This window comes from Macaca nemestrina, chromosome 10 (genome assembly GCF_043159975.1).
Source record: "Macaca nemestrina isolate mMacNem1 chromosome 10, mMacNem.hap1, whole genome shotgun sequence".
Taxonomy (NCBI): Eukaryota; Metazoa; Chordata; class Mammalia; order Primates; family Cercopithecidae; genus Macaca; species Macaca nemestrina.
The window spans coordinates 116,672,379-116,698,626 of record NC_092134.1 but is presented as its reverse complement, the minus strand read 5'-3'; the positions used below and the strand labels follow the sequence as shown (position 1 = coordinate 116,698,626).

General features: G+C 38.2%; 1 long non-coding RNA gene across 1 annotated transcript; it reads left to right on the top strand.

Moving 5' to 3' along the window:
• Positions 1–10,601: 10,601 nt before the first annotated feature.
• LOC105492136 (uncharacterized) lies at positions 10,602–24,790 on the top strand. The gene is made up of 3 exons (XR_003020530.2): positions 10,602–10,690; positions 12,628–12,670; positions 24,507–24,790. It is a non-coding gene; the product is annotated as an uncharacterized lncRNA (long non-coding RNA).
• Positions 24,791–26,248: the final 1,458 nt, after the last annotated feature.

The window sequence follows — 26,248 nt, the reverse complement described above, 5'->3', positions numbered from 1 at the left end:
TGACAAAGCAAGCAAAAACATAAAGTGGGAAAAGGACATCCTCTTCAGCAAATGGTGCTGGGATAATTGGCAAGCCACATATAGAAGAATGAAACTGGATCCTCATATCTCATCCTATACAAAAATCAACTCAAGATGGATCAAAAACTTAAATCTAAGACCTGAAACCATAAAATTTCTAGAAGATAGCATCGGAAAAATCCCTTCTAGACACTGGCTTAGGCAAAGACTTAATGAGTAAGAACTGAAAAGCAAATGCAACAAAAACAAAGATAAATAGATGGGACCTAATTAAACTAAAAAGCTTCTGCACAGCAAAAGAAATAATCAGCAGAGCGAACAGACTACCCACAGAGTGGGAGAAAATCTCAATCTACATATCCGACAAAGGACTAATATTCAGAATCTACAAGGAACTCAAATCAGCAAGAACAAAACAAATAATCCCATCAAAAAGTAGGCTAAGGACATGAATACACAATTCTCAAAAGAAGATATACAGATGGCCAACAAACATATGAAAAAATGCTCAACACTAATTATCAGGGAAATGCAAATCAATACCACAGTGCAATACCACCTTACTCCTTAAAGAATAGCCATAATCAAAAAATAGTAGATGTTGGCGTGGATGTGGTGAAAAGGGAACACTTTTATACTGTTGGTGGGAATGTAAACTAGTACAACCACTATGGAAAACAGTGTGGAGATTCCTTAAAGAACTAAAAGTAGAACTACTATTTGATCCAGCAATCCCATTACTGGGTACCTACCCAGGGGAAAAGAGGTCGTTATATGAAAAAGATACTTGCACACGCATGTCTATAGCAGCACAATTCACAATTGCAAAAATATGGAACCAGCCCAAATGCCCATCAATTAACAAGTGGATAAAGAAAATGTGCTGTATATATATATACCATGAAATATTACTCAACTATAAAAACGAAGAAAATAATGGCACTTGCAGCAACCTGGATGGAATTGGTGACGATTATTCTGATTGAATTAACTCAGGAATGGAAAGCCAAACATCATATGTTCTCACTCTTAAGGGGGAGCTAAGCTATAAAGACACAAAAGCATAAGATTGATACAAGTTTTTGGCTGGGCACAGTGGCTCAGGCCTGTAATCTCAGCACTTTGGGAGGCCGAGGTGGGAGGATCACTTGAGGTCAGGAGTTCGAGACCAGGCTGGCCAGCATGGCAAAACCCTGTCTCTATTAAAAATACAAAAATTACCCGGCATGGTTGAGCAGGCCTGTAATCCTAGCTACTCGGGAGACTGAGGCAAGAGAATTGCTTGAACCCAGAGGTGGAGGTTGCAGTGAGCAGAGATCATGCCTGAGTGACAGAGAGAGACTCTGTCTCAGAAAAAAAGAGAATGATACAGAAGTTTCAGTGAGCGGAGATTGCACCATTGCACCCCAACCTGGGCGACAGAGCAAGACCTTGTCTCAATAAAAAACAAACAAATAAACAAAACAAAAAAGAATGATACAATGGGCTTTGGGGACTCAGGGGAAAGGGTGGAAAGGGAGTTAGGGATAAAAGACCACCTTGGGTATGGTGTATATTGCTTGCGTGATGGGTGTATCAAAGTCTCAGAAATCACCACTAAAGAACTTATTCATGTAACCAAATACCACCTGTTCCCCCAAAACCTATTGAAACAAAGAAGCAAACAAACAAACAAAAAGTGATTCCAAGTAGATTCCAAGTTAATTTCCACTCACAGATTTAACTCTGGCTGTATCTCCCTGGTTTGCGCTAAGTATACAAATGGTATCTAGAACTTTCAAAAGGGTTTGAAGTTTCTGGAGGACAGGCTCCAATCACAGGATGCCCGTTGCTGTGAAAAGCATCTCTCAGAATGTATTTTCCTCTGCAAAATACCTGTCATCTGAATCTGTAGTTCACATACTTTGTGTCAGTATTTTCTGCACCCGAGATAGCAAGAGGCTTTCCTGCCTGGATTGCTATACAGTGAGGAGTGATAAAGTGGCATTCGTGATGAGTAACAAAGAACCTCTACGATTGGACAGAAATTCCTGCAGCTGAGTCTGAATGGCCTTGTGTAGCCCAAGTGTCATGATAGATTGTGCTCACCCTAAAAGCATTGTCTAGTTGGTGGGTTCTGGTATCGCCTCAGGTTCTTTGATCATCAGCCCATCTGGAACAAAGGCACAAGATACCCAGTCCCAGGGAGTTTTAGAAGAAAAAGCCCTTTTGGAAAATATTCTTTTATAGCTGGGTGTAGTGGCTCATGCCTGTAATTCCAGCACTTTGCGTGGCCAAGGCAGGAGGAACGCCTGAGGCCAGGAGTTTGAGACCAGCCTGTGCAACATAGTAAGGCCCCTGTTTCTACATATAATACAAACATTAGCTGGGTGTGGTGGCATGCTCCTGTGGTCCCAGCTACTCAAGAGGTGGAGATGGGAGGATTGCCTGAGCCCAGGAGGTTGAGGCTGCAGGTAGCTGAGATCATAGCCAGGGCAACGGAGCAAGAGAGAAGCTGTCTCAAAAAATTTTCTTTTTCTGGCTGGGCGTGGTGGCTCACGCCTGTAATCCCAGCACTTTGGGAGGCCGAGGCGGGCGGATCATGAGGTCAGGAGATCGAGACCATCCTGGCTAACATGGTAAAACCCCATCTCTACTAAAAATACAAAAAAATTAGCCAGGTGTGGTGGCGGGTGCCTGTAGTCCCAGCTACTTGGGAGACTGAAGCAGGAGAATGGCGTGAACCTGGGAGGCAGAGCTTGCAGTGAGCCGAGATCGCGCTACTGTGCTCCAGCCTGGGCAACAGAGCGAGACTCCATCTCCAAAAAAAAAAAATTCTTTTTCTAAATATCTGTGTGTTTAAAGAGTGTGAGGGGGTGTGCGTGTGTGTGTGTGTGCGTGTGTGTGTGTGTGTGCGTGTATGTGGGTGTCTAGAAAGGAAAGTCTATTCATTCCCTAATCAAGGCCTTGGAAGGTAAACTCAAGTAGTTCTTTTGTTTGACAAGGTCAACCAGAAGGAAGAGGAAAAACTGAAATTTTCTTATTAACACCTTCTCTTTTGGTAAACTTTTATTTTAAATGGAAAAGTTTTATATCACATGGCTAAACTAAAAAAGTTAAAAGAATTCATGAAGTTGCTACAAAGATCCAAAAATATACACTATGTTTGAAAAGAAGCTCAAGAGGACAATAGTTTCTCTAAAAGCAAGGGGGAAAAAAAAAAGCTCCTGACATGACTTTATAAAACACCACAACAAATATTTTAGGCATTCATGAGAACTAGTTCTGGAAGCCTGTGCAAAGAAAAGACATATTCTTTTCCAGCACCCACATAGTCGTAACTACCCTCCCGACAGTCTCCAGAGTTCACATAATTGGCCCCTAGATTTTCAAATGCTTTAGCCAAGTCCCTGGAGTAAAATATTTGCCATTTAAATGTGCGTTGCTTCCTTCAGTCATGTCAGTTTTCAAATATTTTACTTGCTTCTTTGTCTAATATTTAATCTTGTTGCTCTGTATGATCTATTTTTTTTTTCTCCTTTTAGAATGAACATACAGTTTCAGGGCAAAGAAGCGTTTCCAGGATTTAGAACATGTTATATTACTCAATTTGGGTTTAGTTTGTTGCTAAATTTAAAATCTTCATGCTGATATATATGAAGTACAAGAAAGAAAATGTCTTTCTATACACTCGAAGATGAGAAGGAGTTATTTTGGTATATCAAGTCTCCCTTCAGCTAACCAGCTAACATACATTTATTTATTTATTTGGCCCAGGCTGGAGTGCAGTGTTATGATTACAGCTTACTGCAGCTTCAACTTCCCAGGCTCCAGCAATCATCCCACCTCAGCCTCCTGAGTTATTAGGACTACAGGCACATGCTACCACACCCAGATAATTTTTTATTCTTCCATTTTTTGTAGAGACAGTGTCTCATTATGTTGCCAAGATTGACCTCAAACTCCTGGGCTCAAGTGATCCTCCTGCCTCAGCCTCCCAAAGTGCTGAGATTATAGGCATGAGACACTTTGCACAGCCCAGCGAATATTTAAAGTATTATAAATATTTCAATCAGACAATTTTAAAATCCCATACATATTTGCTAAATACCTACACTGTACATTGCACAGGTAACAGAGGCTATGAAGATTAATAAGGCAGAATCCCTATCCTGAAGAATTTACAGCTTCATGAAGAAAGTAGGCATTCAAGTCTAATTGCCTATTCTGCTGTGATAATTGAGTAGTATTGGATTATTGCTAAGCTGGCATGCTCCCATCCCCAAAGCAACATGGTTTCATGGTATAAGAAAACCTCTCTGTTAGGTTATTGTGATTCCATTTTGCACATTAATTCAGATAAAGAAACAGAATTTCATAAAGATAAATTACATAAAGAAACAGGGTTTCATAAAGATGATATTACATTCCTTTAAAACCACATAGCTAGTAAGAGTTAGAACCAAGACTCAATCTCAAATATTTGTTTAGTTACAACATATATCCATATTATTTGTCTTTATATTAATATAAGCATTTTTATGTACAGGAAGGCCCTGCAATGTAGGGGTTTATAGTTCACTAACTACATTTTCTAAATTTTTAAATGTCTTTTCTTGAGAAAGAGAAATGACTTCATAAAGTAATTACACAAAGTTACCCAGTTGTTCTCCAGCTCCACTGAAGAGATGAGAAAGAAATGTTGGAAAGTTTCGATTTGAAATAAGACTTGAGGCTGGGCGCGGTGGCTCATGCCTGTGATCCCAGGGAGGCAGAGATGGGCAGATCACCTGAGGTCAGGAGTTCGAGATCAGCCTGGCTAACATGGTGTAACCTGTTTCTACTAAGAATACAAAAAAATTAGCTGGGCATGGTGGTGTGGGCCTGTAATCCTAGCTACTCGGGAGGCTGAGGCAGGAGAATCACTTGAACCCAGGAGGCAGAGGTTGCAGTGAGCTGAGATCACGCCATTGCACTCCAGCCTGGGCAACAAGAGCAAAATTCCGTCTCAAAAGAAAGAGAAAGAAAGAAAGAAAGAAAGAAAGAAAGAAAGAAAGAAAGAAAGAAAGAAAGAAAGAAAGAAAGAAAGAAAGAAAGAAAGAAAGAAAGAAAGAAAGAAAGAAAGAAAGAAAGAAAGAAAGAAAGAAAGAAAGAGAAAAAGAAAGAAAGAAAGAAAGAAAGAAAGAAAGAAAGAAAGAAAGAAAAAGAAAGACAGACTTGAGCTATTAAACACTAAACTGGCTATTGGTGGTAGTTGTGCAATCTCTAAATGTATCTAAAAAACAAGACAAACTAATCTGCTCAGGGAATTTTTTAAAGAACAGTGGAGTTTTATTATATCATTGCCATTAATTTATTTTAATTACTATAAAGCATGTGTTAATCTAGTCTCTGCTGATACTGAAATTTGTCTTTACTTCATCAAAAGTTGTCCCTAACCATTAAAGAAGTGTTCAGGTTATAAATGGACAAGAAGCAACCAAGTTGACTTATTTCTTGTTTGCTCAATGGGTCAGTGTTGGGGACAGATCCTGCTTTAGAACTGATGAAACCACATCAATTCCTTTTTTATGCCACTTCAAGGACTACACAAAAGAAAAAGTTTAGCTACGTCTGACTTCTTCATGACACTGCAAATAAAGCAAGCCAGTACCTACGCCCTCTATGTCTATACAAACTAATGCTACATACAAAATTCAAGACACAACTATAATGATTTTTACTCAGGGAAATTTTTAAACATACTTTCTGCCTGAAGGGCAAAGGCTAGATCCAGTAATTTCAAAACCCCTATAATTATATGATTTAGGAGAAAATGCAGTGAAAACCTCTTTTTTTTATCCCAAGTGGAAGAAAACATTGAATGTCTAGGTTGGTGGTCAATAGTGTACAGAATGAACTTTACTTTGTGTAAGCTTTTAAAGTAGAGATATATATCTCAAACTTTTTTTGTTGTTTGCTAAATTCTAGAGTTAGAGACTTGTGATCAATAGCCCAGACACTTCTCCATTATACCAGCCAACTTTCCCCCTGAGGAAAACAACTTTAAACTTCAGAGACAAAAATGAGAAGTGCTCAGATGTGAAAGTTTCACTAGCATTTCTTATCATCAAACATGCATTCATCTAGCATGTATAGCAAACCTACTATATTTAGACACTATGCAGGATACCAGAAGGAATATAGAGGAGAAGGCGCAGCACTTGTAATTGAGCCAAGCACAGCAATTTTATTGGGATAGGTTTGATTCACCAAATGGCAAAGAATCTATGTGATGAATTTGCAGTTCTAATTAAAATTCCCCAGAGTCGGTTCTTTAAGTCTCAACCCTAATTCATTTCCAGAAAGCCCTGTGGTTTTAAGGTGATTTATATTGCTTCTGCAAAGACTGTGGAGAAAGCTCTTGGCAATCACATGTCTTGTACAAATACAATTTACAGATCAAATCAGAGAAAAAGTACCGTAGCAAGTCTAGGGGAAGAAACCATGAAATGTCCCAACCCCCATACTGTTCCTAACACACACAGGCTCCTGATGTGTGTTGACTAAATATGAGTGCTATGTCAGATACTAGGAGGCCACAAAGGCTAGGAATGCATAGTTCCTCCTCCTGGGAAGCTCACACCTCATGGGGATGGGGTGAGACAGATGACTGTTAACAAGACAGACTTGCTTGTGTCAGATCCCTTAGCTTTCCCAACTGGGCTGTCACAGAGGTCATGGGTACTGTGTTTAAAGCTGTCATGAGCTCCTGAACTTGGCTCAGGTAATTCCCATCTGCTCATCTTGCAACTGTGAACCTTGAACTTCCTCACACATCAATGCATCTCATTCTTGACCTGTTTGGTCCTAACCATTGGTGTCTAGCTTCACATAGACTGGCAACCTTAGTTAAAACTACTTACATTGGTGCTGCCCTGGACAAACCTTTAGGAGAGACAGCATAGTGATGAGTTAAGCACAGACTCTTGACTATCCGGACTACCTGTATTTGAAGCCTGGCTGTGCTATTTTTAATGATCTTGGGCACCTGGCATAACTTTTTGTGTATGCTTCAGTTTCTTAGTCTTCTGAATTATGATCCTAATAGTGCCTAACTCATAAGGTTGTTATAAGGATTAAATGAGTTAATATCTCCAAAGCACTTATAAATGTTTCTGGCACATAGTTTTTATGTCAAATAAAGGCTATTTCCTGTGGTTTCCTCTTGGTATCATTTTAATAAATGCAGGCAATTGGCCCCGTGGCCACATGGCCTAACCAGACACCACCAGTTGGCAAAGAGCATGAGTGACCAAAAGTAAGGAGCTAGGAAAGTAAAGAATGTCAAATTAAGGGTCCAGTCTGGCCAAAGCACTGGGCTCAGGGGGCTGCAGATGTAGTAGTGATTTTAGAAGGTGAAAAGAAACAGTTGTGGAGAAACTTAAATCCCAAGATGGGGAGCTTGTCATCTATTCTGTAAGCCATGTGGCTGATAGCAGTGCTCTAGAAGGAGTTCTAGCAGTAGTAAGGAGGATGGACAGGAGGCTGGGAGATAAGAAAGAAAATATTTTTAGAAAAGTTGCAATCATCTAGGCAAGTGGTAATGAGATGCAAAACAAAGGTGGTGACAATGTCAGTAATATCAAAAGAGAAAATGTTACAATAAAAGAGACTATTTGTAAGCAAAACTAAAAATGTATAAAAATTATTTGCCTGGCTGTGATATGTCAGGCACATACAAGGTGCTTTGTGAACATTGTCTCATTTAACTGGTGCAATACCTGGGCTGAGTAAATATGGGTACCTGATTAATTCAGGTGAAGAAACTCAGGGAGATCAAGCAACTAACCTGAGGTCACAGTTCTAGAAAGTGGTACAACAGGGATTCAACCCAAGTCAGTCTGGTTTCAAAGTCCCATCTTTCTTTCACTGATTAAATTCATGTAGGGTGTGAGACAAAGGGAGAGGCTGAATGTGCTCCCAAATGCTCTTGGAGGCTGAAAATGTATTAGTTTAGATGAGAATGTTTCAAAGATGAGATGCTTCATTTGGCTTTGAAATTTAAAATTTTAATTGTTTTGGAGATACGGCAGTGTTTAGCAGGCAATTGGAAATTCAGATGCTGAATTAGGAGAGAAGTCAGGCTTGGAAACACGTATTTTGGAGTCATTTGCAGAAAGTTGAAAAAGTTGAATAAATAAGCTTTCCAAAAAGATCACCAAAGAGAGTAAGATAAAAAGAGGGTCAAGAAAGACTCTTAGTAGTATTTCATTTAATGAGTAGAAGTGAAGGAAAATCTGTGAGGTGAGGTTAAAGGCTCAGAGAGGGGAGTCTAAGACTTCAAAGAAGAGAATTCAACAGGGAGTAGGTGTCAGCAGTGTCAAATGCTGCCGAGATCAGAGGGTAAGAATAGAGAAAAGTCCAATGAATTTGTGTTTAGGGAGGCCACTGGGGACCCTTAGGAGAACCATTTTTGTAGAGTGGAAGACCTAGATTTAAAGTAACTATTTGGTAATGAAGGTAGAAAAGCAGAGGGGACGTTAAAGTGAGTATGGGAAACACCTAGCATGTTTCCATTAATAGGTCAAGGAGAAATCAAGGAGAATCAAGAGTGACTGACACTTTGTAGAAGGATGACTGATGGAGGGCAAGGCCATGGAGAAGAGTGGAAAGAAAGAGAACAGGGCATAGGTGAGGAGTTTTCCCTGTAGAAGGGTTTAGTCTCTTCCTCTTTAGCGATCTGAAGAAATTCAGGGTAGAGGCAGTAAAGGAAACCCGTGTTGCCTGATCTTTCTTTCCTTAAAAAAAAGTAGATTTAAATAATGATCTGCTAAAGTTGAAGGGCTTCGATGGGGTATTTGAGGGGCAGAAGAGTGTAAACAGTCCAAGGCTTTCTCTTTTACCTTTTACTGCCATATTGTTAAATGACTCATTGCAGACACTGCATTTCCTTTGTCTTCCCTTTATTGGCTTGTGGGTTGTTTTTACTGGCATCAAGCGTGAGATATAGTATACTTCCAGCTCTTTAAAGTGTTCTCATTTTTTTCCTGGCACTTAGGAAATATACTTACTATTTCATGTAAAAAGTGAGAATACCAAAAGAGGATACAATCGTCCCAAAATAATAAGTAAATTAGTTAAATAAATAAGATATGACAACTCAGCATAAAAATACTGAGGTGATGAACCATAAATGAGATTTTTAAAAAATGAATTCCTTAAAATGATAGTTAAATCACTTAAGTAAGCTTTGTCTTAGATGGCCGTCACATTTTCTAAGCATTATCCCAGAAAAATGAGAAGCATATTTTTACTTTCAAGAATTGTTCCTCATACTTCATTTGCCCTGTTTCAAGATAAGAAAAAATATCTTTCATAATGTAAGTAACAATAAAACCACTGCTGATGATAACGGTAATAGAAACATTCCCAGTTCTTCCAAAGTGTAGGTCAGGGACTGAACTTCAAAGAGAAGACTCTAAAATTCATGCAGAATGGGATGAATTCCAGCCCACCCACTGCAAAATGCTTCCCTACTCATCTATTTTACAGAGATACGCTTAGTGCCATGGGCATGCTCAGGGATTTTCCTAGTCATGGAGAAATGACTGGTGTGTAGCTGCTCTGGTTCAGTTCTCATAGCTCTCGGAGGGACACAGAAAAGGGCTGAATCCAGCAGCCGTCTTAGCTGAAAGCTAAGGGGAAAAAGTGAGAAGGGGATGGTGAGATCAAACTTTCATGTGTGGCCCATTTTTGATGCGGCTGAAAGAACTGGTTAGAACAACACTTTTCATCTTGAGGAGCTCAGATAGTTTTGGCCTCCAGATAATTCTGTATGTGGACAGGCATAGTAACTAGCACAAGATTAAAGAAAAGACAGAAGAGGCACTCAGTGATGTATTTAGTTTGTTTAGGAAAGGCAGAGGTTTAATCACATACTTGCATTTTCCCTCTTCAAAACTTTTTCCCTTGAGGAAGAGCCATGCACTGTTTTACTGTTTACTAGGTGATAGCGAATTCTGTATTATGCATAGTGTAACTCTATGTTAGACAGTTACATAAATTAACCCATGTAATATTATGAACAACTCTGAAAGCTTCATTTTGTTGCCTCGATTTTAAAAGTGAAGACCAACTGTCTAGAAAATAAGCCGATTTCCCAAGACCATTTAGCTAGAAAACAGAGAAACTGAAATTTGAATACAGATGGTGTGGATGCAAAGCCCATGCTCCACCAAAGGAAGCTTATCCGTGGACTCCCCCTACCCTTACCCACACATATACTATAGCCCTCCATCCAGAGATCATCTTATTTTTCTCTTGATTAAAAAAATAATAATAATTCTAGGGCGGGGTGGCTGAAGCCTGTAATCCCAGCATTTTGGAAGGCCGAGGTGGGAGGATCACTTGAGGTCAGGAGTTCGTGACCAGCCTGGCCAACATAATGAAACCCCGTCTCTACTGAAAATACAAAAATTAGCAGGGCACGGTGGTATGCACCTATAATCCCAGCTACTTGGGAGGCTGAGGCAGGAGAATCACTTGAACCCAGGAGGCAGGGGCTGCAGTGAGCTGAAATTGTGCCACTGCACTCCAGTCTAGGTGACAGAGTGAGACGCCATCTCAAAAAACAATTAATAATAATAATTCTAAATTTTAGGCTTACAAAGTCCTGAAGAAGAGAGCTCTAAGATTTGACTTCTGAAAGGTAAGTTCCAATGTTACCAATATTCACTCTGTTAAATTTTTATGAGAATCTAAACCACTTTTTAAAATGTAGTAATGGTCTTTGAGCAAAATTGGAAAATACACATACATATATAATTTAGGATACATTGAAATCTGGCTTCAGCCTCCCAATTCAGACAACATTTACTATTTGGTTTCAGTTTCAGACTTGACCTTGACTTTTGAAAGGCAGAATAGTTGAATGCCTATTCTATAATATAATGTCAGTAACACAAAGTTTGTTATTCTGATCAATATTAATATCTGAATATTCACTTTTAAATATAAGTGATTAAAATATTATATATATTACATCATATGAAGACATAAGATTTCTGTTATATTGCTTATAATGTAAGTATTCCAGATAGTACTTCGAGTAAGAATTCACTTGTGTGCTTTGTTCAAGTTTTGACAGTTGAAGTATAAATGCATTTTTACTATTCTGAGAGTAAGATGCTATAATAATTAATGATTATAAAGTTACTAATTTTATCTACCAAAAAAGTCCCTCAATTATTAACAGCTTTCAAATAGTTAAGTAGGAGAATAGGATTGACAGTTACTATGAAAATGGATTTATAATCCCTTATCTGAATTCCCTGGGACCATATATCTTTTGAACTGCAGAACTATTCAGATTTTAGGAAGATAGTAGATTGCATGCACTGTATTTATCAACCTTCCCAGGGGTCGGGGGTTTAGCAAACAAGTTGATGTAGGGCATTACTATATGGTAAAATGTGTGACCATTCCCACGAAGCCTCACATCAGATCACACGGATTCTGTGGCCAAATGAGGTATGAAAATGTTTCCATTTCTCAGAGCTTTGGATGTTTAAATTGGACATAAAGGATCGTGGATGTTTTAAGGGAGGCATTCCTAGATAACTTTGGGAAAAATAACAAATTATTTATAAACAACTGTTTGTAAGCATAAAAATAATAACATAAGACAGAAAAATAGAGATACTGTTAAAATTACACCATAATGCCAATCTTCAGAGTTGTTTTGTGAAGTGAAATTTTCAACATTAAACAAAAATAAACTTTTAGGATTGCATTTAATTGTAGTCATTTAATTCTACATTTTTCAGGGAAAAAAAAAAGTCCCTATTTGGGATTACTTTAAGCCTTGCAGAATGAATTAAAATAATTCAGTGTTACCATCTACAAATTTCACAAAAATGAAAAGTTCCAAAATTATGTATAATAACACTCAAAGATAAAGCATATGATAGCCAAAGAAAAACTAAAAAGAAAAAAAAAGATAAGGCACATGATGGAAAGAAGAGAATCTTAGAGAAAGAGAAGTCACTCAAAACATACCTTGTACTCACTACTCAAACTCCAAAGCAGTAGCCTTTATAAGAGAGATTTAAGATACTTTCTTAGGGTTTTGAATGTATGGATTCAAAAAATATTTTAAAAGCTTGATAAAATGATCATTACAGATTGTTAACCATGTAAAGATAAAGGATATTTTAGACTTACCCAAGCTGTGAGTCCTAGGTATAAAATTTCTTCCAGAAAACATGTTACTGAAAATTATTTTCTGCTTTGCACAGAAAAGGTGAGTGTTGCTATGATATGTGCCACTTGAAAGGGGGTGTCTCTCCAATAATACAAATGCAGGAGCTAAAACCATCTTAGCCAACTTTGCTAAGAAATGATTGTTCCTGAACTGTTATATCAAACTGAAAATTTGTCTAATTTTTAATAATATAATTGCAATCATAATACAGTTTTAAAGAATAATACTTCTGATTTATTTTTGTATCCCAGAAGTTGACTATACCATGATGATAATAGCATTCATCTTTGCTGAATATTGATTTTAACACAAGGCACAAAAATGTGTATTTGGTACACTATATATGGCAATATATATATTTATTATGTTTATTTTCTGTACAGAATCATGATGCGCTTACTGGCTAAACCATTCTTCTGCTCTCAGGTTGGTTATCTTTGCTGCCCAACTCAACTGTCTTAAATAGTCCTGCAGAAAATGTAATTTTCAGATTTTGGCTACAAAACTGTACAGTTACAGATTTTGACAGTATGTTGCTGATGAAAATGAACTACTATTTATTGAACTCCTATTATGTGTCACACATTGATCAAGGTACCTTCAACAACAGTGAAAGAGTAGCTTTAATGTTATTTCAGTTTTACAGGTGAGTAAATTGAGACTCAGATTTAAATGTTGGCTTAGAACTCAAGCCTTTTTTTACTTCAATTTGAAGGTGATTTTCACGATATCAGTGTTTTTCAAAATTGAGTAAAGAGGGAGAGAGAGCTGTGAAGACTCTAAATATTGACTTAAATTGTTTTATTATATTATTTAAAATCACATACATACAAATAGTAGGTGAGGGAAAACTCCTTAATTATTGTGGCTCTCATATGACAATAAAACCAAAGAAAATTAACAAATCAGAACCAAATTACAACGTACGTCTACAACATTAATGTGATGATTGATGTTGTTCTGCTGAAACTAAGCTGTCAATGTCGAATTAAATAGTAGAACAATGTGTTTGTGTTTTTGTCTACATGATTCCTTTGCTTTCTCGCATGAGGAATCCTTTGACTCACTGCCACTGTCTTGGCGTTTGAAATTCTTTTTAATATTTATCATTTATTATCTTGTTCTGCCAACAATTTTAATAGTTTCCTGCAAAATACAGTACATGAGAATAGTTTTTTGGCTAGGCACGGAGCCTCACGCCTGTAATCCTAGCAGTTTGAGAGGCCTAGGTGGGTGGATTGCTGGAGCTCAGGAGTTCAAGACCAGCCTGGGGAACATGGTGAAACCTCATCTATACAAAAAAATACAAAAATTAGCCAGGTGTGGTGGCTCACACCTGTAGTCCCAGCTACTAGGAGACTGTGGTGGGAAGATCGTTTGAGCCCAGGAAGCGGAGGTTTCAGTGAGCCAAGATCGTGCCACTGCACTCCACCCTGGGTGACAGAGTGAGACCCTGTCTCCAAATAAATAAATAAATAAATAAATTTATTAAAGAACAAGATAATAGTTTTTTAAAGTTTTAAAATTGTAACTCTGCTAATGTTAATGAACTGCCATAAGAGGTACCGTATAAAACATAATATGTACTGTCCAGACTCCTGCTCTAGCATAGAGTTGTCCACTACAGCACATTTTCCCTTGAGTTCAACAAGCCTGTAAATCATGCTCAATGTAATGATTCCATTTTCCTACCACTTTCCTCTATTCAAATCGCTGGGAACCTTTGCTTGTGCAACAAAGCATGATGTCATTTGGCTTGCTATTAACCTGCTCATAAGCAGAAATGCAAACGAGGACACCAAAACCACGTGACACTACTCAGCTATAAGATAGTTATTCTGATGATTCACAGCGTGCTTATCTTAATTGTTTTAGATTAAAAACAACAACAATAAAATGCACAAAATTAAAAAACAATTATCTTTGACTTCTATACTCCTGAGAAGACAAACATGGAAACAAATATAGGTTCTGTTAGATATTAGGAGGCATGCTGTAAACAAAACAAAATTTAAAAACTTTCATTGTTGAATATGTCCAGGAAACCATTACCATAATAAAAACTTTGAGAAATTCCAGTTAACTTTGTTTTGCTCAGTTCAAACTACAATGTATTTTGGCGAATGCCAATGTAAACAACAATTCACTAGGTACTAGAATCAATTCATCTAGAGAGAACCACATAACTTCAAAGACAAATCATCTCAAAATACTGACTGGCAAATTGCTTTCAGCTCAGATTTTCTAAAATTTCTTTTTCTTTTTTTCCATAGCTCAGTCTTTAAAGGTCTATAGAAATCGGATGTCTGTTTATACGATATTAAGGACACATAGTAATATCTGTATTCAATTTAACTCTCATCTTAAAAAGAGGAATTTTATCTTTCAGTTTGAACATGCACAATGCCTAGTGCAGTGTCTTACATGTTGTAAACACTCACCAAATGTTTAATATTTGACTGATGATGCAATTTCTCCAAGCCCTAATTGTAATTCACAGGCATGATTTTTGTTGATAATAACCACATCCATAGAGACTGAAGCAAATGAACACAAATGACAAAGCCAGAGTACTGTTGGGAACCTCTAGCCTTGTTGTTGTTGTTGAATAAATATGAATAAATATTCATGGTATATGCATGAATAAAATATATGGTAGGACATTTTTATTTATGAATACAATAAACATGATTGAAAAGAATATGGGATATATTTTTAGCTGGTGCCTTTCCCTTTTTACAGGACTGGATGGTTTGATGCTTCATGTTTCAAAAAGGTGTTTTCACCTCCCTTGAGATTTTTATGAGTCCTTTTTAGTGGGAAAAACTGCTGCCTCCTGTAGCACAAGGTCTGTAGAAGCTGCTTGTGGATTTTGGCCCTGGGGATGTAGGCGTTATTGTGTATTTCTATAATTTTTCAAGGATATGTAACTTGCCTATAAAAATATGCCTGTGGGTTGAATCTTGGCAGTTAACATTTTAGTAAGAGAATATATTTAGTAATATCTGAATGTCTAAAAGAGTAACACATAGGTAAGCTATTTTTAAAAACTGGGTGACAAAAACATTGGTTGTTATTGCCACTTTTTGAACATGTTTGGCTATAACTAAATATCAACTTTAAAATTTATTTTTAAAAAAACATTTGAGAGGCAAGCATTTGGGTTAGCTCTACATTGGCTCCCCTCATCATGAAAAACAAATAACTCAAATCCTTCATTTGGAAAACTGGTGACACTGAGCTAGACTTTTTGAGGATCTGACCTCTTTGGATACTAGGTATTTCCATTGCCTCTGTAGTGTTGCCATAGGTCAATACATACTGACTTACGTTTCTGGGCTCAATTTTTGTTTGTTTATTTGTTTGGTTTTGTTTTTGAGACGGAGTCTTGCTCTGTCGCCCAAGCTGGAGTGTAGTGGCACAATCTTGGTTCACTGCAGCCTCTGCCTCCTGAGTGCAAGCGATTCTCCCACCTCAGCCTCCCAAGTGGCTGGGACTACAGGTATGCACCACCACGCCCAGCTAATTTTTGTATTTTTAGTAGAAATGGGGTTTCACCATGTTGGCCAGGCTGGTCTCAAAGTCCTGACCTTGGGTGATCTTGGGCTCAAATTTTGATGGATAGTAATGATCTGGAGTTCTCATTATGATCTCTCTTTTTCATTAATGCAGTTAGTTTAAAAAGTATGTACAGAGAGTGGTTAGCATTCCTAGCCTTATATTGAAAGTATACAATGACAACACCTAAGAACTGGAGGGTATTGTCTTTGTCTAGCAGGTGATTGTAACTTAGAAATGCAGATGAAACAGAAGTAATCAGCAGTGTAATAATGTAAGTCTTTTACTCAGAGATACCGTGATTAGTAGCTTATGGAACAGACACAAGTTAATTAGCCTACAAATTTAAAAAACCAAAATGAATGAATAATAAACAGATTTGGAAGGTAGCTTAGTGGAGTGAAACCTCATGTTTTGAATCTAAGCGCTACTATTGATTGTTACCTAATCTTTTTTAGCTTTAATGCCTTCATTTGCAAAATAGAGATAATTATAGCTACCTTGCAGGGCTGTTGTAAAAATTGGACAAATACAATGTGTTTTATAAATGGGGACTGTGTAATGAATATTATCTTCATGACCAAATCTCCACTGGAGCTTCACAGCCATTAAGTAATACTCAACAAGGGAAAAGTTGGGTTGTTTAGAACAGCCAGAAGGGTCTTGTCCTTGCAGAGGTGAGACCTGAGTGAGAGTAGATTATAGATAATTGATGAGAGCCAAAGGGAAGAGTAACTATTACCAGCCAAAGCTTGGTTTAGAAGAGGGCCTTTCTTTGGCTTTACTTAGGAACTGAAGCCCCTAGATGCTAAAGCCACATGGCAGGATTATAAATCCAAAACCTGCATGTTCATACTCAATAGTGTGGCATATTCTTAATGCAAATTTTAAGTTGGATATAGTTATTATTACTGAAATTTATTTAGCTGAGAGGAGACCTATTGCAAGACTAAAGAAGGAAAATAATCAGACTGCATCCAAACTCATCTGTTATTGGCCATATTTTCATATTTTGAAAAATACACTAGTTTATCTTCCAATCACACAGCAAGTTGAGCATTAGACTTGGTATTTTCACAGACATTATCTCATTCCACCCTGACAGCAATGATGGAAAGTGTGCGTACTATCCTCATTGTAAGTATGAGGAAAAGGCCTTAAAGAGCCCAGTAGAGCCAGCATCAGAGCCCGGGTTGTATTTGCCTGTAACTACACCATGTTACACAGCTCCTACAGATCACATATCACAGTGATTTTCTGCTGTTATTCATAAATTTCAAGTAGGTAACTGAGGGAGAGGGCACTGAGGGTGAGGGGATTGAAGTGTGGAGCGATACAGGTGCTCTTGCAGTGGAGATGGGGGTATATATGGCATGTAAACCATGAGATTGCAATGGGGAGTGGGTAGGAAGCAGACCACAGACCATCAGGCAACCAAACTCTAAGATAATTGTCCAAGGAGCATTAATTCACCAACCTTGGGGCTCCCAGTGAGACTCCAGAAATGCTGAAACCCTTTTTCCTGTTTTCCCTTTTACTTGCTAGATGTCTCAATTCTTTTTTAGCATAACTTGATGTCACGCCAATGTCTTTGATATGTGTGTCTGAGAAAGCAGCTACTGAAAATCGTCTTCTCCAGTAAGCCTTCCAGGACTGTGGGTAAGGGTGTCTGTCACTACTCCCAGCAGCCCTCGAGGGTGGACAGTAGTAACCTCCTGGGACTCACTCTCACCTGTCATTCTGTGCAGCTACTGGCCTTTCTTTTTCTTCATAGTAAACCCTTTCCTTGAATTCAATGTTAACAACATTCTCTACTCCCCCTTTATAGTCCAGTGTTATCTGGTTATCTGCCTCACTTTGGAAATCAGAACCTCCTAATTAGGCGGGGCATGGTGGCTCACACGTGTAATCCCAGCACTTTGGGAAGAGGTGGGCCGATTACCTGAGGTCAGGAATTTGAGACCAGCCTGGCCAGCATGACGAAACCTCATCTCTACTAAAACTACAGAAAAAAAAAAAAAAAATTAGCTGGGGGTGGTGGCGCACACCTGTAGTCCCAGCTGCTTGGGAGGCTGAGGCAGGAAAATCGCTTGAACCCGGGAGGCAGAGGTTGCAGTGAGCCAAGATCATACCACTGCACTCCAGCCTGGGTGACAGAATGAGACTCCATCTCAAAAAAAAAAAAAAAAAAAAAAAAAAAAAAAATTCTTTCTAATTGTTTACTAGATGCTTTGGGAAAGACCTTGAATTTGCAGACCTGTGAACTTTTCCACTCTGAGGAGGGGAGCAGAGCCTGCAAGAAGCAGACCAGCCCTGTCATTGAAGCTTTGAGCTATTTTCTGGACTATTTTCTGTCTTTTACTCTTAGTTAGCAGTTACACTCTTAATATGGTATAAGTCAAGTTTGCAATGACAGTGAATTTCAGCACTCTGCCCAGGTGTGCAACTGTAATAAGGTGTCCATTGAACAATGCACGACAAAAGCTTTTAGATCGCTGGCAGAAGATAAATAAATTGAATAAGTAAAAATTGAAAGCAGATTATAGAATTAGTTAAGCATAGTTTTTAAAGCGTGATGTTTCTTTATTCCAAAAGGAATACATGTTTATTGCATAAACTTTGGAAAATGTAAGAATTTGACATGATTGATAACAGAGCAGAGGCATTTATCTCTTAGCTGGTTTGGGGTCCATTCTCCTTTCTACATCATTTTCTCCTATGAGAGAACAAATGTAACAAAGGGTATCAAGAAGTTTCTTTTCCTTCCCTCCTTTCAAGACTGCATCTTACAGAGGTGTATCAGATCTAGAATTTTACACAGAGGGGCTTAGAAGTCATGTCTTGTTACAAAGAGAGGATTAAAGCTGTGAGTTCGTATAGCACGTGACATAAGACCTGAAAAACATCAATTATTCATTCTGGAGAAGGGCTCGCAGAGAGATTTTGAAAGATAAAGCCCTCCCAAGCTACACTCCTAGTGCCTCAACTGCTGCAGAGGGGTGTCCACAAGACTATTTAGTTACCTACTCCGTTAATCAGTATTTATTGAACACCTTCTGTGTGAAGTGCCAGAAGGTAAATCCCAGACAAAACGAGAAACAAAAATGAACAAATTTTGGTTCCCAGCTTTATGGGATTTTAAAATAACAAAAGAAGACTTTGCTTGACATTTAGGGCATTTTCTACTAAAAATAATGCTGTGACGAAATCCCTGTGGTTGAATTCTTTTGCACATCTCTGAATATTTCCTTAGGATTCATTTTTAGAAGGAGATGTACAAGGTGTCAGCTTCATGATCTTAGAACTTATAAAATAATCAGACAAATCAGAAGACATAGCCAGAATTTAATGGATTATTGATTTATTATCTATAGTAGTTGAGTGGTTCTAAAACTTAAAAGTACATGTAAAGAATTCAGGAGTTTGACTAAAAAGACATTTAAATGGCCAGGTGCGGTGACTCATGCCTGTAATCCCAACACTTTGGGAGGCCGAGGTGGGCAGATCACCTGAGGTCAGGAGTTCAAGACTGGCCTGGCCAACATGGTGAAGCCCCATCTCTACTAAAAATACAAAATTAGCCAGGCATGATGGCACATTCCTATAATCCCAGCTACTTGGGAGGCTGAGGCGGGAGATTGCTTGAACCTGGGAGGTGGAGGTTGCAGTGAGCCAAGAACAGAACTCCATCTCAAAAAAAAAAAAAAACCCATTTGAACATCTCAAAAGCCAAAGAAATATAAAATCCATTCAAATGAGAAAGCTTCAAAAGTGAGTGTTACAGATCCCAATATGATTTGAAAATTAGGTAATAAGATGACTCACATCTAAGGCCTTTTGTTTCAAATGATGAAATCTCTGTTTCAGGCTATAAATAGGGCTCAATATGCCAGTATGCCCTTTCAGTGTCATAAACACCGATCGAGTGTCGTCTCAGCCTGTATCACCTAGCACCCACAAAGCTTCAGCTAGCCAATCCATAAATTACACAGGGAGGTAATCCTCCAAACTGTGAAGGATGACATCATCACTTCCTTGATGACTAAGCCTCTTCCAACTCTACGAAGATTTAGAAAGTTTTTCATGGTATTAACATATTTTGTGTTAGGAAATCTATGTATGCTTAGTATTTTTGGTCCTTTCTTTTTCTTTTCTTTCTTTCTTTTTTTTTTTTTTTTTTTTTTAGACAGTCTTGCTCTGTCACCCAGGCTGGAGTGCAGTGGCACAATCTCACCTCACTGCAATCTCCACCTCCTGGGTTCAAGAGATTCTCATGCCTCAGCTTCCCGAGTGGCTGGGATTACAGGTGCTCACCACCATGCCTAGCTAATTTTTGTACTTTTCAATAGAGACAGGGTTTCACCATGTGTACTTTCAATGTTTATAATTTAGCCTATTACAGTTAACAGATTAGTTTCTTAGTTTCTATTTTAAACATGTATGTAATGATTAATGGATTAAGACTTGTGATTTAAGTTGAAATTTTATGAGTTGATCTATGTATTAAAATAGTGAAACGATCCTGAAGCTTATTGTATTTATAAGCTTATTAGATTCATGGTTTATTTGGTACCAGGAAAGTTTGTTTGTTAGATCAGACAATTACAGTGTTGAAAAGAAAATTGATGTTTTAAATCTATAAGTAGAGTTTAAGGAATTTGAAGGAGCCCATTTTTCTATAAATGAGATCAAACACAATTGATGGCCCTTAAATATAATCGTTATTAATTACTAGACTATGAATAATTTTTGAATTTAACACCTTAATGAAGAGTTACTGTTTAGAACTTGTCATTTTAATTTAAAAGTTCAAAATAATCTTTTCTACACACAAAATTCTCTTTCAAAGATACCAAAAAATAATACTCACTTTTAACACAGGATTAATACAAATGCACAGTTCTAGGCTTTTAGTACCTATTGGGCTGTCTATATTTGAAATTTTAAATTCTCTGTCCCTGAGTAACCACAAACAGTTATCTTAACCACACATTTTAAATATTTCTTTTTAATCTCTCTGTCTCTGTCTCTGTCTCTGTCTCTCTCTCTCTCTTTTCTCTTCTTACTGAATTTTGAATAGTCTAGGTCTAGGGCACACACTCTGACCATGTTTATGAGCTGATTAGCATAATGAAATTACAGGTGAAAAAATAAATCACTTAAAGGTACATAGAAGAAAAATAGAAGGTTATATAATTTTCTTCAGTGAAGATACAAATGCATGCTTTGGATATCCAGAGATTCAAAAGAAATCCACTGGTTGGAAAGCTTTTATGTTAGAGTGAAAAAAGCTTTCATTACTAGAGGGGGAAAAAAGAATTGAGATGACTTTATGAAAGAACCACAAAACTAATTAAAGTTCTGTGAAATAGGCCCCGTAGGGAAAGGCTTAAGATCTGGGATATTTAAACTGCAGAAAACTGAGGTGAAGTGTCTAGACAAAGTGGTTTGACTAAAGTTGGCTTTTAAATACTGGTTGAAGTTCTTCCAATAACTGGCCCCCTTATAAAGCAAATAAAGCTAATTTTAAAAATTCTTCAGCTGACCTATGAAGTGTAGAATTTAAGGATCTTTAAATATAGGAAGAGATATTCTATGAATTTTATGCTAAACAGACATTTTCTTTCCTTTACAGATAGAGCAAAGGAAAAATGAGCTACAGCAAGAAAATTGTAGGTCGACATTAGAAAAATTTGTAGATTTAAGATTGCATTATACAAATAATATACTGGTTGATCCTTTTTGGAAGGAAAAAGAAACTAAAGTGCATCAAAAACATCCTTTCTTAGTAGATGAATGTAAAAGGTGATGAGAAAATCACAGGGTGAAGACACAGAGAAGAGAAGGGAGGATTAGTAGCCATTGGACTTGGTCAAATCCTAGGTAAAAGGTTAGAGAGGTCAAACTCAGCCATTTAATACCCCTGCCCCTTCTCACATTCAGGTCCAGGAAACCAGCTTCTTGGTATTCTCACTTTCACAGTTGCTGCTCTGAACTCCACTCTGAGCCACCTAACCAACTTCTCCCCATCCCTCAGGGCTTTGTTTTTGATTAGACAGAAATCGCTCATCAGGAAAAGTCACACTTATCAAGGTGTTCATGGGTATCTTATGTTATCTTTGTCCAAATATCACATTTACTTTATAATCAGTTTTCTTGAATATTTATAACTTTACTAAAAGGAATGACTTTAACAATAGAACTCTCTAGAACTTTTTTAGGTCAGGATAGAAGGGAGAAGAGTTTTGAGGGATCTCCACACTCCATGTAAATTCATTCAACAACTAATTCTTAGGCACTTTCTGTTGAGACACCGTTCTAGGCACATGCTATAACTTCATATACTGATAAGTACTATGAATAAAAGACAACAAAGTGATGAGATAGAGATGAATGGGCAGAGCTGTGATAGGTGGTGGTGGTGGCTACTTTTTCTAGATTGCGCAATCTTGGACCTCCTTTCTGAGAAGGTGATGTTTGAGCTGAGAATCTGGGTAAGATGGAGCTTGTTAGGCTAAGCTTTGGGGGCAGAGAGTACTCTAAGAAAATCTTTAACTGAGGTTGGATGGCCTTTGCATGCATTCAACCCAAGGACATCAGTAGCACTTATGGAATTAATATTGGTCTCTCATCTTCTCTAGAGGTTTCAGAAAACTCTAGGAAATTCAGATCAAACTTTTGACATCCTCTATGATCTTTTTCTTCTTAGATTTCAATCTTCTAAGGCAATTAGAACAGATACACTCTGCTCATATAGGGGTCTATTATTTATTCATTTTTTTCATCAGTTCTTTAACATTTAGTCAACAGATATTTATTAAAGATCTACCACATGCCAGATAATACAGCAGTGAACCAAACATACAAATCCATATCTAGCCTGGGTGCAGTGGTTCACACCTGTAACCCCAACATTTTGGGAGGTCAAGGCGGGAGGATTGTTTGACACCAAGTGTTTGAGACCACCCCAGCCAACATAGTGAGACCCCGTTTCAAAAAAAAAAAAAAAAATCCACATCCATATGGAAGTTTGCATTTTAGTGAGATAGAAAAACAATAAAGAAAATACTTTATTTCATCAAATGTAAGATGCACAATTTTTTACACTTCAAAATCTCTGAAATTGTAATCTGACTTAGTACCATCTTACATTTGTAATGGCAGCTGCTTTTCTTTTCTTGCGATACAAAAATAATGTTGCATCTTATAATCAAAGACATCTAAGATTTCATGAAGTGTTTTTTACTGAAAATAAGAAAAATAGGCCGGGCGCGGTGGCTCACGCCTGTAATCCCAGCACTTTGGGAGGCCGAGGCGGGCGGATCACGAGGTCAGGAGATCGAGACCATCCTGGCTAACACGGTGAAACCCCGTCTCTACTAAAAATGCAAAAAATTAGCCGGGCGAGGCGGCGGGCGCCTGTAGTCCCAGCTACTCGGGAGGCTGAGGCAGGAGAATGGCATGAACCCGGGAGGCAGAGCTTGCAGTGAGCCGAGATCGCGCCATTGAACTCCAGCCTGGGTGACTAAGCGAGACTCTGTCTCAAAAAAAAAAAAAAAAAAAAGAAAATAAGAAAAATAAGTAGGTGGTTAGATAGTGTTAAGTGCAAAAGAGAAAAGTAAAGCAACTTTCACTGCCAAAATGAGTGAGAATAAATTAATTTTAAGAAAAGTAAAGCAAGAGATGGAAGGGGATAGAAACTGCTTGTGACTTGGAAGGGCGGGTGGGAAGGGAGTTGTAATTTTAGATGGGAAGGCCTCATTGAGAAGGTGCCATTTGTGCACAGACCTGAGGGTGGTGAAGGAGGAAGCCATGTCAATATCTAGGGGAAATGCATCCCAAGAAGAGAACTGCAAGTGCAGAGGTCCTGAGGCAGGTGCTTGCCAAGTGTGCTTAGAGAGCAGCAATAAAGGCCACGTGACTGTGGCAGAGTGAGCAAAGAGGAGAGCAGTAGGAGATGAAGTCAGGGAGGTAAGGAAGGGCCAGATCATGAAGAGCGTTAACAGTTGATTTGTCATTGATGGAGAATAAGCTGATTTGAGGAGAAAATATCAAGGGCCCAACATAAGACATGTTTTGGAGATGTCAGGGAGTCAGTTTATCTGAGGCTGAAATTCAAGAGAGGTCCAAGTTGGAGATGTACATCTAGGATATATATAGACAAATTATGGACATGGTTGGGGTGTATATAAATAAGTCTAAGGACAGAGCCTTAGGGAGGACTCCAGCATTTTGTTGTGACCCACATAGGCCAACTTGGCCTCAAAGACAACAGACTTACCCATTCATTAGCAACTGTACGCACAAGGCTAAATTCTAGATTCATCCAATTACTTTAAAAGGCCCTGTGGGAATATACTCAACAATACTGTGTGTTTATTACAGACGATGCTGTGACATGTGGTTATTCCTTGAGGAATAGTGTTTTGTCTATTTCATCTGCTCTGGATATCTTCCAGTACTGGCATATCTCAGGACTGAGCACAGTTTTTCTCTGGATGGCTTCTATTCTAGGTATTTTCCATTCCTTCAGAGGTTACAAATAAAGACACTGATTTCCTTACTCTTAAAATGAGAGTTTAATGGCTACTTCACAAGATAACTTTAATGACCATTTCAAAGGAAATAAAGAAAGCATTTAGTACAGCATGTGGGAGCATCGTGTAACATCCATAAATGTTCATTTGCTTATTTCTTTTTCCAGATATGGTCTTGAAGACATCTTAAAAAATCCGTTGGACCAGAGTATAAAGGTGTGTTCCAGAAAATTAGCCAATGGCGCCTGCAGTTATAAAAGAAAGTATGTTCAAAGATTTTCAAGATTATGTTGGAATCATATGAAAAGATTTGAATGCAAAATCTCCTCTTTGGTAATGTATAAGGAACTACTGTGCTAATTGCATCATTGCAACAGGTCTTATATATAGCCTCAGTTATATTAATAATATGATTAGCCATTTATGTTAATTTTGCAGACTGGTAATAAAAATCTAGGCATTTTAATGGACATCCTTGTATTTCTTTAACAACCGTTTTTAAGGGATTTAACGTGCACCCAGTAGTGTACTAGCTACTGGAAATCTGTTGGTGAGTAAGACACCATCTGTGCCCTCAAAAAGATAATGTATAGTGAGACTGAAGAACAGAGTGAAATATGGCAAATTTGTCGAGAGGACTAAGCTGAGCACTATGTGAGAGGAAGAGCACCATGATTTTTCCTAAAATGTGCCATAACTTACTGGCAATTTAATTTTGGATGGGGGTCTAGATTCTGATGTTACAATTCCACTCTATGAGTAGCAGATGATTTCAAACATACCTTTGAAATCAAAGACATCATTCGTATCATTACAGTTTCCTTCTTCCTTTCTATAGTCAGAATTTTTCCTTTCTACAGTCGGAAGTGTGAATATGAATGCCTGATCCTAACCCAAGCATGGCAGCTACAATAAGAACAGGTATTACAGTCATTTTGTCAGTCAATCCTGAATCACAGTTTCAATGAGTAAATTCTCTCTCAATAGATCTTTTTGTAAAGGTGTGAGAGTATACATGTTCCGCTTAAGAACACCAGCCAACTGGCCGGGTGTGGTGGCTCACGCCTGTAATGCCAGCACTTTGGGAGGCCGAGGCAGGTGGATCACGAGGTCAAGAGATGGAGACCATCCTGCCCAACATGGTGAAATCCCGTCTCTACTAAAAATACAAAAAATTAGCTGGGTGTGGTAGCACGTGCCTATAGTCCCAGCTACTTGGGAGGCTGAGGTAGGAAAATCGCTTGAACCCAGGATGTGGAGGTTGCAGTGAGCCAAGATCGTGCCACTGCACTCCAGCCTGGTGACAGAGCGAGACTCCGTCTAAAAAAATGAAAATAAAACAAACAACAACAAAAAACATCAGCCTTATTTTCCTCCAGGGAAATCAAATGAGTGTATTAGTCTATTTTCATGCTGCTGATATAGACATTTGGGTGAAGATACCCAAGACTGGGCAATTTACAAAAGAAAGAAGTTTAATTGGATTTACAGTTCCATGTGACTGGGGAAGCCTCAAAATCACGGTGAAGGCAAGGAGGAACAAGTCACTTATTACATGAATAGCAGCAATCAAAGAGAGCTTGTGCATGAAAACTACCTCTTATCATAACCATCAGATCTCATGAGACCTACTCACTATCATGAGAATAGCACGGGAAAGACCTGTCCCCATGATTCAATTACCTCCCACCGGGTCCCCCGCTACAACACAAGGGAATTCAAGATGAGATTTGAGTGGGAACACAGCCAAACCATATCATTCACCCCGGCCCCTCCCAGATCTCATGTCCTCACATTTCAAAGCCAATCATGCCTTCCTAACAGTCCCCCAAAGTCTTAATTCATTTCAGCATTAAGTCAAAAGTCCACATTCCAAAGTCACATCTGAGACAAGGCAAGTCCCTTCAAC